Source organism: Triticum dicoccoides, chromosome 3A (genome assembly GCF_002162155.2).
Source record: "Triticum dicoccoides isolate Atlit2015 ecotype Zavitan chromosome 3A, WEW_v2.0, whole genome shotgun sequence".
Taxonomy (NCBI): Eukaryota; Viridiplantae; Streptophyta; class Magnoliopsida; order Poales; family Poaceae; genus Triticum; species Triticum dicoccoides.
Window position 1 is genome coordinate 28185352 of NC_041384.1, and position 18560 is coordinate 28203911.

Here is an 18560-nt window from a genome sequence, read left to right on the forward strand (position 1 = left end):
GAGAGCAACAAGAACAAGTTGCGTGAGATGAAGATCATTCTTCATAGTGACATGTAATGCGTGCATATATGTAGGTAGTTTGGAAATTGTGTTGAAGTTTAATTGATCACTTGTGCTTGTAGCTAGCTAGCGGATCACTTTTGCTTGTAGCTAGCTAGCTAGTTAATCTCTACTGTTCATGGATTTGAAGTTACCACTAGAAGTTTAAATGGCTGCACATATATTAATCGCTGGGTATATATTTTTATTACCAAAAAATACAAATTGCTGGCATTGGTGCACAATAAACGCCATAGCTAACACAATATATTGCTGGCGTTAGCCATGTGGCACGCTATCAGTACTCAAAATACTATTGGTGTATCTGCCAACGCCAACACTAAATGTTTTCACTGGCAGCATATAGGTGGCGTTGGGCATATACGCCAGAAAGATTGTTTTTGGCATGCCATAGCTAGGCTTTTTCTACACTAGTGGCATTTCACCACCACATACTCTAGGCCATAGATGCAAATACGTCCTAAGCGAAGCTACAATTTATGAGGCAATTTCCGTGTTCGAGAATGGCGTTTTGGCACATGGGAGCGCATGCTCCTAGTTTTTAAAATCTGTTTTGAACATATTTTGAATCTCATAAAATTTCAAAGAAAATTTGGGACGTACATCTTGATATTGTACATGCTCACAAAGTCGATTTGCAATAAACAACAGCTTATGTGTCGCGTGTGAAAAAAACAAAATCCGGTGTTAAAAAATGCTTTTCACAAGACATCCTTTTTGTCTTTTTTACACAAGCCATGAAAAATTGGTTTTCTCGAAAACGTGACATGCACATATATAATGTCGAAATGTATGCGTCAAATTTTTATTTGAATTTTTTCACATTTTGAAATATATTTTTTAGCATGCAGGAGCGCGTGCTCCCGGGAGCACCAACGGATTTCTGTGTTCATCATGCTATTTCTTATATATTTTACCGATTGTGTAATAGTTTTTATACCAACCTATTAATAAAGCGTCAAAAACACCTGTTGCATGTCTTATAATTATGCCGGTAACTCATAATTTTTGGGTATAGAATATCTCTATGTAATTTACAGATTTGATAAATATCGTATTTCTCACTTTGAATACCCATGTTTTTTGTGATCATAGTATGATAAGTATGGTTGATAATACTATTTGTCTTATTTTCAATCAGTAAAGCAATGATACAAAAATTCACAAGGAAACAACATATTAACGTCATTACCAAAGGTGGAAATAAGAAAATAATAGTGCCTAAATTTTTGTACCAGTCTAATATAGAGTACAACAAGTTAGCAATTCTCGTTCCAACATATGAAATGGATGATTTCTTTTCTTGGAATCTCATGAAAAGTGGTACGTTTTCTGTTCCTTCGGTGTATCATGCAAAGTGGGATTATCAATTTGGACATAAGTTGCCAAGTGCTAGTGGGATGGGTGCTTCGGTTTCTAATTGCACATGGGACACTACTTGGAATCTATATGTCCATCAAAGGTGAAAATCTTCATATGGAGAGCCCTTCTTGGCATTTGAAAGTGGCGGCTCAAGGTGCACTCTGCAAGGCTGATGTTAACACTATAAGACACCTTCTATTTGATTGCTCTATGTCCATGGAACTATGAACCTTATTAGGACTTGATGATATTATTGGGAGACCTTGTCTTGTGGATCGAGCTGGGGAAGCTATAGGAATACCTGCTAAGCATCCCAGATGATGCAGTCTTGGTAATAGGCCATTCAAGTTTCAAAGGAATTGTAGCAACAACAGCTTGGTACTTATGGTGGGAATGCATGAAATTCTATCATGGTGAACAATGCATTAAAAATCTCAAGTGTGCTTAGGTATGAAAGCTCTTGTTGCAATTTTGTTTCTAGCCCGCTCCCAGAGACTATGGTTAGAACAAGGGCCTTAATGAAATCACAACAAGATTATGTGGAGTTTAATGTGGATGCCCCTTTTGATGCAGACTTGTTACAATTAAAGGGCAATCTGTTCAATATTGAGGGATTCAAATGGAAAATTTATCACAACAACCAATGAGAAAATTGAGTTTTTTATGATGCTTTCACAACAGAGGCCTTAGCACTCAGGTTTGCATTGTCATGAAATTAGGACACACGTGTGGTAGTAAAACCGAGATCAACTCAGATAATTTGGATGTGGTTTGAACGATGCAAGAGAAGCACTCATCATCAGCAACTAAGGCCTTAACACCCAAGTTTTGCATGAACTTGGCACACAAGTGTAGTAGTAATAAAACTGAGATCAACTCGGATAATATGGATGTGGTTTCGATGATACAAGAGGGGCACTCATAATTAGCAACTAGTGATGCTTGATTGTTTTTCTATGTACCTAGAGTTTACCCATGTCATATATGAACACTGTCTTAGGAAATGTTATACTATAGCACATGAGTTAGCTACTTTGGAAATGTTATTTCCTCCTAATACTTGGCTAGATTCGGCCCAACTTCTGTAATTCCTATGTTTGTAAACTATGAAACAATTCTCTACAAGAGCTCTCTTTACTTATGCTCCATGGTTTTTCAGAGGAATATTTGGGTTATGTGTACCTAGTCATGACTCGTGGCATGAGAATGTCAGGTTGGAAAATAATAATCAGTGTTTACACATTCTTCATTTGCATACTCTTTCCTGCGAAGACCATGGCACACCTGACCATTCTTATATTTACTAAACATTGTAATTAATTTAGACAATTCGTATGTTTATAACTATTTATTTGAACCTCCGGTGGAGCATGACATCATCAACCTCTAGGAAAAATAACAATTGTGGCTTCAAAAACATATGTGACACTTGTCAGGAAATATAGAAAAGAAAGCAGATCCTCAGAGAAATTCGTACTCGAGACTTTGTAGCAAATTATGTTGTTTTAATGGAAATCAGGGCGGACCTTTCTTAGAAAGAAACAACTTACCTATCAGGTGCTGATGTAAAATTTTAATAATGTTTTTGTCGCATCAAAATGATAGATATGTAAAAATGTTTTAATGTCTCGTCTCTACATTCGAAGACCCACACATTGGAAAAAGAGAAAAAGTACACAAACATGGAAACACTTAAAAGTGCCATTGCATAACCGTGTGGCCTCTTGGCCATGCATGCTAATATGTTCTAACAGAATCTATAATTTATGAGGTACACTTCATTAGGCTGTTTTTTATAGGTTTTTATTCATTGGTTTATATAACATTGGACCAACCTGTTAATAAATCATTTTTTGGTATACCTTATCTGTATTTCTTTTCCAAATATTGACTTTTCTCGCTTTGAATACATATGTTTCTTGTAATCATGGTACATGTAGTACGGTTGATAATACTAGTTTTCTTATGTTCAATCGGAAAAGCAACATTTCAAAAATTCACTGGGAAACAACATATTAATATAATTACTAAGTGAGGTTAAGTAAATTATATTTCCTAAATTATGTAGCAGGAGAATATGGTACAATAAGTGAATTGGCACCTTTAGAAGGCTCACCTACCAATCATGTCCAGTCGATATGCTAGTTTCTATACATAGTTCATAAAAGACAAGCTATACTAATATTTCACTTGCTATTTCTTTACGAAGAATCGTTAGCCAAAAAAGACACATGGGGTGTCAACAACTAAAAGGCTCCATGTAACCAAGTTTTTTGACCTTGCTGCATGATATTTAGTTTTGGCAGGACCACATGCTTTTGTTTTTCATACTTTGTTTGTCGTTGATGATCCAAAGTTCCCCGTGCTTCCTAGTCCTATGAAAAAAAACCATTTTGGCATTTCATTGAGATTTTTTAATTTAAATGCTATGTTTTGATTAATCCACCAGGAAGATGAGGGAGGACTGCTATAGATTTTGACCTCCAAGTACCCTACGACAACTTTGGATGAGATGTTGGATGCTGGTGTGGGGGCCCCTGGTAGGTGGAAGATTGGATTTTGGTGTGTGCTGGGTGGGGGAGGGGGTACGACAAGAGAGTGGGTGGATGAGATGTAGTGTTAGAACATTGCTTTATATGATGGGAATGACTGGTGGGTTATATAGAGGGCAGTGGACTTGTGGGTTATATAGATGATAATCTTGGGTATAGTACATGGCCATTGCCATTAGGAAAGTTCCATGTAAATAAGATACCTATTTGAAACCTACGTTTTTGTCAAGTCCTATCACTAACTATTTTGACCATCCATCGACACTAAACCAATAATAACAGACTATTCTGTTATAGCTAGTGGACTTCCACGGAACTACTGAGCTTAGACATCATGCTTGAGTAGTTTTTGCCTTACAAGTTCCAACTCACCGGAAATACAGATTTTCACATGAAAATTTAAAATAATTATGGAGCAAGAATGCATAAAAAATTGTCACCCACCTAGCTTTCATGTCGTAGGGAGTTCTTTCTCGGTTGGTTGGCGAAGGTGATGTATTCCCTCCATCCAAATATATATGACCTAATACATTTGTTGAGGTTGCCAGATAAAGCAACAATATATAACATGCATGTTACAAAAAGTGCATTGTCAAATCCATATGTTAAAAGGAGTTTCCAGTTACATAATTGTATATCATAGATCGCATATATTATTATCGTATCAACGATCAAAGAAAACCTCGAAAAACATATTGGGCCTTTATATTTGAATGGAGGGAGTACAAAATAATGTCTAGTTCGAATCATCATGATGCTGCTAGGAGCTCCCCTATGAAAGTTTTGGCTCACCATGGATGGTTGTGTAATTGGGCAAACTCAGCCAATGACGGCTATGTTTTCTAATGCTCCGTGGTTTTGGGGGTAATATTTCACTTATTCAAACAATCACTCAATGCATTGGGCTTAGTCATGACTCGTGACATGATAATGCGTGACTGAAAAAAGATTTTAGTGCGGGCACTTTCTTCATTGGAAAGGTAACAAGTAACCAAGTTTGGTGGGTACGCCACATGATATTTATTATTCTCATGAAGACATGTTAATGTGGCTCATGCTTTATCCATCATGACCGACCACTTGAGGGGACATGGTGGTGGGTAGAAAATGTGACACTCGTGGCGGGAGGTGGCGTGTATCGGCATATTCGATAATCAATTTCGAGGCAGCAAAGATACCACAGGTGGTACCTTTTAGGTTTGGCAATCTAGCAGATGGTGTTAGTGTGCCTATTGCCTTGTGGACGGAAACCTTGAATATATATGGGCGATACTCCCATCACGTTCATATGCTCATGGACTATCGCAATGCGATTTCTTAAATACAGATATAACTTGGTTCTAGCTTTGGTCGTCTACCAAGCCATGTCTTCTCAAACATATCTGCTAAGTAATTAGAATGGCCACTAGAAAATCCCCTCAAATGCAAACAATGCACAATCATGATTCGAAACATTGTTTGGACGTCGGTACTGTCTTGTGTAAGGGAGTAGAATGGATGAAGGTCAAGAGATAGATTGAACAGATGCTTCTCAGCCTTTGTGTTCTGAACTACTCTGTTTTAGTATCTTTGGAAAGAATGAACTAGTCTACCTCTCTCCTGGTAACAATAGTGAGTGTACATTCATGGAGAAGATTTCCCACAAACCCATGCAGGTGGCATTTGACCTTTATTTATAATGCATTTGCCTTTGCATACTTGCAACATTTATACCACATCAGCTACCGTTAGGTCATGGAAACAACAGAGTAGGTATATGGATCTATGAGATCGCTGATATTATGTGCCATGTGCGAACTGCTATCTCAATTGTCGTTAAAAGGCCCTATGTACACACCCATCCCCCCTCTAAGATCTCCACGTCTCACACAACGAACTTGCAAACACAGATCAGTAGTCATACTCTAGTGTGTATAATGAGAGTTCCAAATTAATTTATATCACCATCAAATCTTGTCGATTCATCAACCAAAACTAGTAGTCCAATAGTTGGAAATGACGAGATGTAATTCCTTCTCGGGATCTCATGTATAGGAGATGGGTGCATTAAAAAGTTAGCAAGGACATGTTGAAACGATAACGCGTGAGACACACACAAAACAAGTCTTCCCACCCCAGTTCCCGTTGTTTAAGTACCGGTCGATTAGGGTCGAGTTCTTTTGTGTGGCTTAAAAATAAGCTTCCTCTCCCCAGCTTAAAAACTAAGCCATTCCTGAAATTTATTGAGACTTCTAAATTAGATATCCCATGACTAGTTTGAAAGCCCCAATGAATAAGAGAGGTGGATTATGGGATAAACTGGGTAGGCGGCGGCTTATTTTTTAAACTGCAAAGAGAACTGGCGCTAGGTATGTCCAACTACTAACACGTGCCTTCTATGGCTGATCTATGCTCGGCTCATCATTTTAAGATTTGGCACCCACTGGTGGTGGCATTATCTAGTGTGTCAGGATTGTGCCTCCCATAGTGAACTCTGTAATGGCTACACTGTAAATTCATCAACCCCAAACACCCAAAACATGTCGACACTACCTCCTCTAGGCCACACATTTTCCAATCTAAACATGTCTATAATTTATGAATCTATTATGCTAATTTTTATAGATTTTTGCATTGTTTTGTATTTTATTGGACCAACATATTAATAAATGTCAGAAAGGCAAGTTGCATGTGCTATATTTACACTAATAACTCTCTATTATTTTGCATGGTTTATCATAATACAATTTAAAATGCTGCCAAAGATTGCCTTTCATGGCTTTAAATACTAGTGTTTTCGTAATTATTCAGTAAGAAGTGTGGTTGATAATGCTCTTCGTCTCATCTTCAACCGGCAAAGAAACAGTACAAAGATGGACGAGGAAACATCACATTGATATTATTACTAACGGATGATTTAATTAAATAGTACTTCCTGAATTCTCTAACTGTACTTTACTCTACCGCTGAGAATTCAGGAAATACTATATTACAGGAAATTAGTATGTCGCCTACCAACCGTGGCCAGGCGACATGCTAATTTCCCGTAATATAGTTTATAAAAAGACCACTAATACTAACTCTTCACTTGCTTACCTGTTTTTTTAGAGAACAGTCATTAGCCAAAAAAAAGACATGTAGAGTGTCCGCTACAAAGCCAGCAAGTAATCAAGTTTGGTGAACCTGCCACATGATACTTTTTTTCCACATGTGGACATGTTTGTGTTGCTCATGCCTTAATCATCATTAGTGATACGGGCTTCCCGGTGCCTCCTAGTTCCATGAAAAAACATCCATTTGAGCTTCTCAAAATACTATGTCCACCTGGAAGATCAGAAGAACTGTAGATTTTGACGTTCAAGTACCATACAACAGCTTTGGACGAAATGTTGGGTGGTGGTGTGTGTAGTCCTGAAGGGAGGGGGATTTAGGTGTAGCTGAGTGCCAGGCCAGAGCGAGGGGGTGGATGGTGTCTAGGACATCACTTTTTTAATATTTTATTGAGGAGAGGACAACGCCTTATTTATTTATTTTGAAGGACATCGCTTTATATGATGGGGATGAACTGGTGGGTGCCTTTGCTGTCACAGAAGAGTTGTCTTTAGAAACATCTATCCAGCGATGTCTAGCTATATTAGTACATATATGCAAGAAAAAAAGCGAAAAAAGCATCACTCATATCTATCTACCACGAATGAATGTGAAAAAACCGCACATTGAAAACCTCCCTTTGTGGCTATTCATGTCACAACTCACTACTGATTTTAGTATCCGTCAATGGCACACCATCAATACCAAACTTATTTTTGAAACCTTTAGCAACTAGTCTAGCCTTGTATCTATCTATGCTTCCATCAGATTTTCTCTTTATTTTGTATACCCATTTCCAATCAATGATATTGTGACGACCCTGCCTTGGTGGTACTAGATGCCATGTTTTATTTTTCATGAGTGCATCATATTCATGATCCATAGCTTCTTTCCAACCTTTATTGGCAAGAGCATCATGCAAATTAGTTGGTTCACCAATACTACTGAGAAAAGCACGTTTAACTTTGTCATACCTGGCCGTACCGTCAGTGTACTCTTTTGCTTTGATAATACCTGATTGTGACCGAGTATGTTGCTGAGGAGCCGCTAGTGCTATAGGTGCAGAAGATCCCAGTGCAGAAGATGTTTTAGGAGCCGCTGGTGCTGTAGGCGCAGAAGATCCCGGGGCAGAAGATGATGTAGGATCCTGCGCAGAAAATCCAGGCTCCGGATCCAAGAAGGATTCACGCACAAAATCTGCAGAGGGGCCCGGCTCGTGATCCGAGGATGATCCTGACCCCGCAGACCCCGAAGGCGCCCCGTTGTCGGTGGCTAGCTCGATCTGCGGGCTCCCGGCTCGTGAGGCGCCACGTGGAGACGCGGTTTCTCCGGCGCGTGGGGTGGCGGGGTCCACCAGGTGGAGGCTGTCGGCCACAGCCGTGTCAGGACGAAATGGGCCCGTGCTGGTGTGCGCCTGATTGGTTGCATGCTGATCTGCGTCGTATCGTGTGACAACAGGAGCAGGGCTGACGCGCGGATCAGGACCGGATCGTGCGCCGCAGCTGCTAGGTGAATCAGCTCCGTTTTCTGCACCATTTTTGTCCTGTTCTGCACACATAAAATGACGCCCCAATCTTGCACAAACATCATCAGAACCACTGTTTCTGGCAGAATTTTGCACATAGTCAGTTATATTTAATTCACCCCCGTGATCTGGAAGTAGTGCTATCTCAGCACGAAGAAGGGCTCCGACGTTTGGATGAAGTTTGGCAAACGGAAACAGGGTTTCATCAAAAAGACACATTGAGTTGAACGAAGCTCATGTTTATGACGATTGTAAGGACAGAGATTGGGATGGCAAGCACACCCAAATTTTTTGAGAGAATTGCAATCGGGTTTTTGATGATATAACCGCTCTAATGGAGTGATGTTGCCAATAACTTTACTAGGGAGACGATTTATAAGATAGGTGGCAGTAATGAATGCTTCATCCCAATACTTGAGAGGCATAGACGCATGGTCAAGAAGGGATAGACCAACTTCAACAATGTGGCGATGTTTCCGCTCAGGAGCCGTTTTGTTGGTTAGCACGAGGGCAAGGCACATGATGTTCAATGCCTATGCTATGGAAGAAAGAGTTGAGCTTTTCATACTCCCCTCCCCAGTCACTTTGGACTGTCAAGATTTTTGTGTCAAAGTGTCGTTCAACAAGTTTTTGAAACTCTTGAGACACAGAGAAGACTTCGGATTTGTGCTTGAGCAAATAAATCTAGGCAAACTTGCTAAAGTCATCAATGAAACTAACATAATATTTTTTCTGCCAAAGGAATCTCTTGCATGACCCCATACATCACTAAAAATAAGTTCCAAAGGAGCATGAGATACACTATTTGACTTGGGATAAGGGAGTTGGTGACTCTTGGCACATTGACAAGCTTCACAAATAGACTCACTAATGGGACTATGTGACAATGAGAGATTGCCTTTATTGACTACTTGTTTAACAATGATCGAAGATGGATGTCCTAATCTTTGATGCCACCTTGCCAAAGAGGGCTTGATGACAGAGAAGTCTTGACGATGCTTGCGACTAAGTGCTCCAGATGTGATGGGGTAGAGACCTCCAATGCATCTATCGTGATGGAGGAGTTCCCTCGTTGCCCGATCCTTTATAAAAAAGTAACAAGGGTGAGTTTCAAAGAAGAAGTTATTATCATTGGCTAAATGAGACATGGATGCAAGGTTTTTGTTGGCTTGAGGAACATGAAGTACATCTTTTAACACTAGATCATGTTTAAGTGTAGGAGAATTAATAAAAGCTTGACCAATGTGCTGGATATCCATACGTCCACCGCTTGCGCTGTGAATCTGATCATTGCAATGGTATTGTTCACGAGGGCGAGATGTTCTAGTTCACTTGTGACATGGTCCGTTGCACCAGAGTCAACGTACCAAACTCCTTCTCCTCCTTGTTCACGCATGGCGGACGCAACATGACGAGAATCATGCAGAAATTCTCATCATACCTATGCCAACAGTCCATGACTTCATGGCCCGCCTTCTTGCAGAGCTGGCACTGAGGACGAGCACAGGAGGAAGAGGGACGGCGGTTGTTCTTGGAGTTGAAGTCGCCACCCTCTGCCCTGTTGTTGTTGTTGTAGCCGCTGCTGCCGCCGGTGGTGTTGTAGCCGCTGCTGTTGTTGTAGCCGCCGCTATTGTTGTTGGTGTAGTCGTTGCCGCCGCGCCCGCGCCCACCGCTGCATTGCCCCTGGTGACCGCGCCCACGGCCACAGCCACAAGACGAAGCATTGGCGGAAGATTGACGAACATGAGTGCCATGAAGAAGGCTGAGGCGAGCGTCGAAGCTCAAGAGCTGGTTGTACAGCTCCTGAACAGTGATCGGTTGCACTCGAACAACAAGGGCGGAGACCATAGGATTGTAGTCCATGTCCAGGCTGGCGAGGATCTTCGACACAATCTCGGGATCGGAGAGCACGGTGATGGTGCAGGCTACTTCATTGGTAAGGGTTTTAATTTTTCCAAGATATTTGGCCATGGTCATGTTACCTTTCTGAAGATTCGTGAGCTCGATGTGGGTGTTGATTGCTTGAGCTTGGCTTTGGACAACAAACATGGCATGGATCGCATGCCACACTTTGGCCGGCGTCGGGAGCATCCCGACCTGTGCCAGAATCTCGCGAGATAGGGATCCCATCAAGAATCCTTGGAGCTGTTGCTGCTGCTGTGCATACCAGAGGGATCGGGCGAAGTTGACAACCTGTTCTTCCTTGTCGTCCTTGGTGATGGTGGGCGTGGCTGGCGGTGGCGGATTCTGCGCGTCGAGGTGGTCCTTCATCTGTGCGCCCTTTATCTGGGGCAGCGCGATGGCCTTCCAGAGAAGGAAGTTACCCCTCGTGAGCTTCTCTTGCGGTGGCGATCCGAGGAGGGGGGTGTTGGTGGAGGTGGAGGAGGAGGAGGCAAAAGCGGAGGATGAGGTGGTGGTGAGCGCACCCATGGTGCTGGCCGTCATGGCGGCGGAGGTGGTGGACATGTCGCTCGGTCGCGGGGTAGCTAGATTCGATCTATTCCTTATCTATCGAGAAAGAGGCTCTGTTACCATATTGAATTCATGCTCCAGCCTACTGATCCAAAAGTCCGAACTGATGGAGGAAGGCGGGCAATATATTTCAACAACCTGTGCAGTCGTGGTGGCGATGGTTGCCGAAGTGCTCCTCCTTGCGGTAGGGCCGCTCGCCGCCTTAGTCGTCTGTTCTGTCCCTGCCAAAACACGAGGTGAACTCCAAGCACACTTCTGTGGTGACTGAGCTGGCGACTAGACTATCTGGATTGCCACTAGCTACCCGAGGAGGTGAGGAGGAGATGGGAAGGCATAAACTGGTTGGATTACTGGACTAGTGTTGTTCTTGATGCTTGGAAATGATGGTGTCTAGTTTTATATGCTATCTCGTGTGGTGGTGATGGGCAGAGACGAGCTTGTGCTAGACGCGACGTGTTCGCGAAGCCTAGGAGAAGCGAGTCCAGTTCGTCCTCTCCTCGTCTACACTGAGCGCGTGAGTTTGAGCTTAGGCACAGGTGGTGGTATTGGTGTGTCGAGGCCGTGCTCCTCCAACCCAAGTCCACCGGTCTGATTGAGGTTGGCCATGCGTGGCAGGGTAGTGCGTCTCGTGTGTGGTCGTGTCCCAGGCTTGTTGCCTTGCGGACGACAACGTGACTGTTGATGACACCCCTCCATGTTCATCGATCCTCACAGACCCTTGAAACACGATTTCTTCAAGACAGATGGAACTTGGTTTCTATAATTGGTCATCTGTCAAGTCTTTTGTTTTGCGGGGAAAAGTTTCGATCTATTCATCTGCAACAATTGTAGTACAACGAATGCTTAGAAATAATAAAAATTGCATCCAGATTCGTAGACCAATATGCAAGCCAATATGTTACCCACAAAAATCATAAGGAGAACCTAGTACAATGCCACGCTACGGCCTATATATATCACCTAAGATCCATGACAACACCCCTAGAAGGGAGAACGACGTTGTGCGTCGCCACTGCCGATTCCACACCGAACAAAGTTTTTCACTCAGAACCCACGCACAGAAAGGAGCATCACGACGACGTCTTCAAGAAGAAAGTTGCGCCCGCGGGCGTCACCATCATTCGCGACAAAGCGCAGAGCTTTTGCTCAGCAACTCCCCCATGCCAGCAGGAGGTTTCCAGGAAAACTGTGACAAGTAAAGAACTGTAGATCCGGATCAGGGCCCTGCCACTGCCAGAGACAGAGAACATGCTCAAGCCACCCGCCGCTCCACCGCTCGCCGCCTACATGGCCAAGGGGGATAGCCACCACCATCCCCATGGTGCTCGCCGAAGAGCCAACCATGCGCTTTCTAAGGTTGCCGCCTAGGCATCCAAGGTATGAAACACCGCCTATCACCCACTTCAAAGTGCACTAAGCATGGTAGGAGGGCCAGAGGCAACCCATCCACTCCTAGCTCGGCATCAAGCACTGGGCCTAGGTCAACGCCTCCGGTAGGAAACGGCCACACCTATGTCCCAACCAGCCCCGATGGACCGGAGAGACACAATCCAATGCATGCCGATAACCACCACGAGGAAAGCACCAACCATAGTCCAGTAACCTTGGCCCAGGCCAGCAATCATGATGCCACATCCATGGCCATCGTCACCGATCTTCTCGACGGTGTGGCAATGTCACGACGACCGCCACCTTGCACCATGTCCACACAGAGAGAAACCTCGCTACGCGTGGGCACCACCCAAACTAGCCCCAACCGCCCCTACCCAGAGTTGGAACCTTCAACCCACCTTGGGCAAAGATCTAGTCCGGCTGAGCACGAGCCCTAGATGCAAGACGTCCATGATTTAGATAAAGGAGAAGGAATGGCGCCACCACTACCCTGCGTTGCCTACCGGAGCTAGGCCACTAGATCCGCGACGCCAAGGTCCCATGCAGGACCGCATCACTCTCACCACGCCCATCACCTCAACCCAAGGGTCTCTGCCATCCCCCCGCTCGCCCGATGTGTACCATCCACCAAAGGGGACGGCTTAGAATGAAGCCAGCACGCCACCGCTAGGTCCGACGTGCATCATGCCATGCCCAATCCCTCCTCCCACTGGATCAACGCCGGAGTAGTTAGGCCAGAGCCAATCGCGTCGCTCCCCATCCGTTGTCACTGATCACCACCAACAGCCACCCAGAGGGCCCTGCCCAAGCCCCGCACCATAGGTGAAACCCTAGCAGGAACCCACACCGGATCTGGTCAGCATTAAGCCCGCATGCATCTGCCCTAAGATGACATACCCGCAGGCTCCGCACTTCGGCGCGCTAAGACGCTAATGCGCCACCCGGGTATGACCACACCGCCGCCCAGACGGCCTTCGCCGCACCACTGTGCCCAACCGCAGACAGGGCGTCTGCCTTAGGCCGCTGTCCGGCGCCAACAACCCGTCGAGGGGAGGGGAGGAAGAGGCCACGCTGCCGCCGCGCCAATGGGGCTTCCCCCGTCGGTGTCGGCCGACGCCGGAAGGGGAGGAAGGGTGGGAGGGAGGTTTGGAAGGCTTGGCAGCTAGGGTTCCTCTCCTACTGCCCCGCGGGAGCGATGGAGGAAGTGGGTGGGAGGAGGAGGATATCAGACAATTTAGGAGGTGTCGCCAGGTTTGCTGCCTCAAACCTCCCCACCCTACACCTTTGTAGCTTCCGGCTTACATCCATGACATTGGACGATGGCAGAATCTTTGTGTCGTATTCCCTCCTCATAGGACCATTTTTTAAGCCGGCATCAGCAAGAGAGACATGTGGAAGATGGTAGTTGTGGTGTCGGGATTTCTATGGCAATGATGTGGGTATGAGCAATGGTAGGGTGATGGCAGTTGTTGTGGTAGTTGACTCTTTGGCGTGTCCACATGATTGTTTCGAGTTTTTTGTTGCAGAGAAGTTGGACCTGATATGAAGGCTGATAGAGGTGGCAATGAATTTTTCTCATGGGCACCGTCTATGGATGCAGGAGGAAAAAACCTCGGCACTCCATAAGTTGCAGTTTCTGTAAGGGTGTTTTGGTAAGTGAATGTGTTTACTTGATATATGGCCTTTGGCCTATCCGCAAGAGGTGACAAAGCAGACATGAGATGCTATGTGCACTTACCCATGTGGCACTGTCTTCATACTTACATGGTCTATGAGAGATCAATTGCGATGAGTCATGCCGGGCGGTGCTGCGGCTGGCAGCATCCACTGGACTGTTTGAGTTTGGGACAATAATGCTTGCATGATCGGTTGTTGTGGCTTGTTGTGGTCAGCTATTGCGTCTCTGACAGCAAAAGACTGACTGTTGCCGATGCTCCATCTAGGTTCATGATACATACCAACTTGTTAGAACTCGGAACACAACGTTTCAAGACAAAAATAATTTAGTCAGGGCATTTGGTGTCCAGCCAAATACTCACCAGGCAGATAGATTAACAAGCTTCACTCTGAAGATAGATATTTTTTTCTGGAATTTTTCATGACAAGCCAAGCACAGCCCATATCCTAAAGACACTATGGATCCTAAAAGTAATGATTTACTGTGTGGCTTGTCAATCTACTGTGTGTACACTGCTCTAGGGAATATTTTGATTCTCACAACAATCATTCAGTTCACTGGACTGGGTCATGAGTCATGAGATCTATGTGTACACTTGCTTCATTAGTTTGAAAATGCTGACCATTGATCTGGACTGGCACTAGAGTATCAGTTTAAGTCATGGTCACTGTTGCTAAAGAAGGTACTTAACTTTCATGATTTTAACCTTCAAGGAGGAAAATTATATCGTCAACCACCAAGAAAATAAATTTGACATGAGAACAATATGAGCCACTAACAAGGAAATAGAAAAGAAATCACATCATTTGGCACGTGGGCATATTCAATTGCATTACTCAGTATATATGTAGAAAGAAATGAATAATCAACTGTCATTTGCTTCTGCACTCCATATGCTACTTCATTTATTCTCTTACACAAGCCTGGTGGAATCTGCCGCCCTCCCTCCTCTTCTAATTGGATATGGCAAAATGATTGTTCAGACACACCACAATATGCTTAAACAAGAAGCAACCATAGGGAGGGAACATTCTTGGTTGAATAGAGGAAGCCAAAATTGGATTGGGGACAAATTGCAGGGTGCCACCAAGGACGGGCATGGATGAGCACTGAAAAGTTAGTTAGATCTCAGTCCGTGGAGGTGATTGTCCACCGAAAGTCCTAATTATTGTAGATGATGCCACCCGTTATGTAGTATCAAGTGGTTAATTTCTAGTTTGAGCTGGACCAAGATCTTGATATGTAATACTATGTAAATAAGGGCATCTGTTGTGGAGATCGTACCATTGCATTTTCCATGATGGAGATTTCTTTTGCATATTCCATGCAACACGGATCGGGTCGAATTTGGGTAGGGATCACCTGTGCCAAACTACAAAAGGCTGGAGTAATATTGTGCAGAAGAGAAGTTGTCCCTTATTTTAAATAGTGTAGTGCTGAGCTCTTCTGAACTTAATTTATTACACAAACTTTTGCACTTATTCTCAAAAAGTATTTTAAGCCCCAGCATAAAGCACACTTTGTTGATATGTACTATCAAAGCTTGTGAGCACTAATAAAATTATGGAACCACTAATAGGATAGGGACGATCACTGTTCTTATAGAGGATCTACTATAGTTATGATAGTTTGTAATGAAAAGTTATGTCATAGACCCGTACATCTCCAAGCTCACATGCCAAAGCAAAATAACTTCTTTACAAAAAGCACCCATCGAATTAAGCACTTCTGTACATGCTCTAAGAACGATTGTTATCGGCACAAGTGTTCACAGGATATATATTATTCGGTTGCTGAAGCTTGATCATCAATCTTAGCAATCTCCAAGTTCCTTTTTGTTTTTCTCCTGCAAGATCTCGATCGTAAATCCTGTGAAAATAGGATCATTTCCATCTGAAATCTAGCAAATGAATTTCTTATGAGGAAGATTTCTCTTGTATATACTACACAGGAGAATATGGATCAAACTCTAGCTAGTGATTGCCAGGTGGCCAGGCCGTACAAGGGAAAGTTGTAAAATCCTGAAAAAGAGAAGTTGTTTCTTCAATATAGCTAGTGCTTTTTTAGTCGTTTCCCAGTTAATTATACTTGAGGAGTGAATGTATAATGCTTTGCACCATCAGGGAAGCTGCGGCCTGCTATCAAGTTGATAAGAAGAGACTGACACGGATCAAAGATCTTAGTTGTTGAGCTAGAGGTAAAGGCACCAGAGCACTGAAATCTCTGCTTTATACCATGAGGGCTACTACAACCTGCTCAATGGTTCTGTGTTATGCTAATCTTCCTGAAAAGCATTTCTTGATGTTGTTAAATACGCTTCTGTCGCGCACACTGAAAAAAGTACACGCTTCGGTGTGTGTATTTTAGTTTCAGCAAAGCGCTCTTCGCTTCTTGGGCAGAATTGCACTGAGCAGCCCAATGTGCATGTTTAGCCAGAAGCCACATAATGGCATTTCGGGAAGCATGATTGACACTCTTTTACAGCAGTAAAAACAACTAGACTGTGGATGATTATTCACCTTTCACTTTTTTCACAAATCAGTAAGGTAAGTTTTTGCCGTCTGCGTAACTTTTCTATATGCTCTGGTTCCTCTTCAATAATGGTTAAACACTGTGCAAGAGACTGAAAGAAATAAGTTGCAAGAAAGGCAAGTAGCTTTCTGGGTGTGATACTACACCATCACAGGTATATGCATTCAAAAATGAAAAATGCTATTGAAAATGTGATTCATGGGCAGATCTGCCCTTTCCTTTTTTGAGAACTACAAAATTGCAGCTGTAAACATGATAGAGTTGCGTAAAGCGAACTTAAAAAGAAAGGGAGGTAGTTTCCTTTTTGTTTGAGATCTTTTTGTTTCAAGAACATCCTTTAAAAAAACACTACCAACAACATGATAGAGTGATTTATTCATTATCTATAGTAGAGTGAGTTGTGTTATCTACACCTGTCACTTTATTCTCTAATTTGCCGACAGAAAATATGTCTATCTAGGGTATCTGGCTGCCTTTAACCCCACTTTGTTGTCCAAATTCCAATGCATAGTTGCATACACGTATGGGCGGCTTTCTCGTGCATCCCCATGACATAAGATGTTTGTTACTGACTATGTCACACCAGTGACGAAATATATTGGGTGAACAGTCATTCTCTTTGGTAAACTGTCAGTTAAATAGTAACTACTCCATATAGTAATGCTATTCATCATCCGGGGTGCAGAATAAGTTATCCTTCACCCCAGGTAATTTTACTATCGTTTTATAAATAAATTACATTTGAAATACCAATAGTTGCATTCATATTGATTCACTATGTAAAATTTGACATAAGAAAACAAAATTATACTGTATATCATAAGACCAGAAAAATTGCATTTTATGTATATTTTACACCATGTTTTTACTTTGTAATTTTACGTAACATAAAATATATTTTTATGGCGACTATATCATTTCTTACGGTTTCTTTTTACGTATGAAATAAGACAAAATTTATGAAATGAAAAATTACGGTGCATTGATATTAAAATAGAGGAAGGATGAAGAATAACCATTCCTCATCCGGGGTGATGAATAGTCAATCCCCTATTCCATATACGGTTTTAGCAACTGGTATGCTTGACAAGTGAGAAGTGATTGAAGTAAAGAAGTCAGAGAAGCCACATGCACATGGCAAGAGGAGAAATAAAGATTCATCTGAGATTTGACAGTGCTTTCTTTGACTTGATTATATACGATACAAGGCGAAAGCAGCTAAAACTAAATCACAAGCAACTACACAAAAAGACTGTTGAAAAAAATGACAGCGAAGCAAGAAGAAAGCAGAAATGGGGACTCATTCTTTCACTTGATTGTATGATACAAGAAGAAAACGGCCACAGCTAAAGTAGTACTGTAGAAGCTACTACATAAACAGAATGGTAAAAGCATCCTGGAGCTGGAACTTGTGACGCTCATCCATCGACAAAAACGTGGAGGCTCTGATCAAAATCTATAGCCCCCTGGTTCCGGGCTCTTACACACTATTCCAGGTACCTTTTCAGTGTCAGCAGATGAGAAAACAGAGGACAAACAGAGCTACCGGAGAGAAGCAGAGGAAGTGTTTAGGGACAGGGAGGGATTGATGAACTGCTAATCTTACCGACAGTGGTGTATTAGCCGCATAGCTAACCTTGACTAGCTCTAGCTACTACCTTCCGAGAGTAGTGGTGCTGGTTGGATAGTGGTGGTAATCCATGGCGGCGTTGTTCCTATGATCAGTACCAGCAGCTTCTTGGAGGCGCGCTGTGTAGGCGTCGTCGCCGACCTTGTTGTGCCACGCGGGAAGCTTTGGCATCCCGATGTCGGCCTTGTGCCCGGCCTCGTCCACTACGGCGAGCGGCTGGTGGTGGTACGCCGGTTTGTGGCTATCGGCGCCGGTCCCGTGGTTCCCTCTGCGGTCGCGGCCACGAGT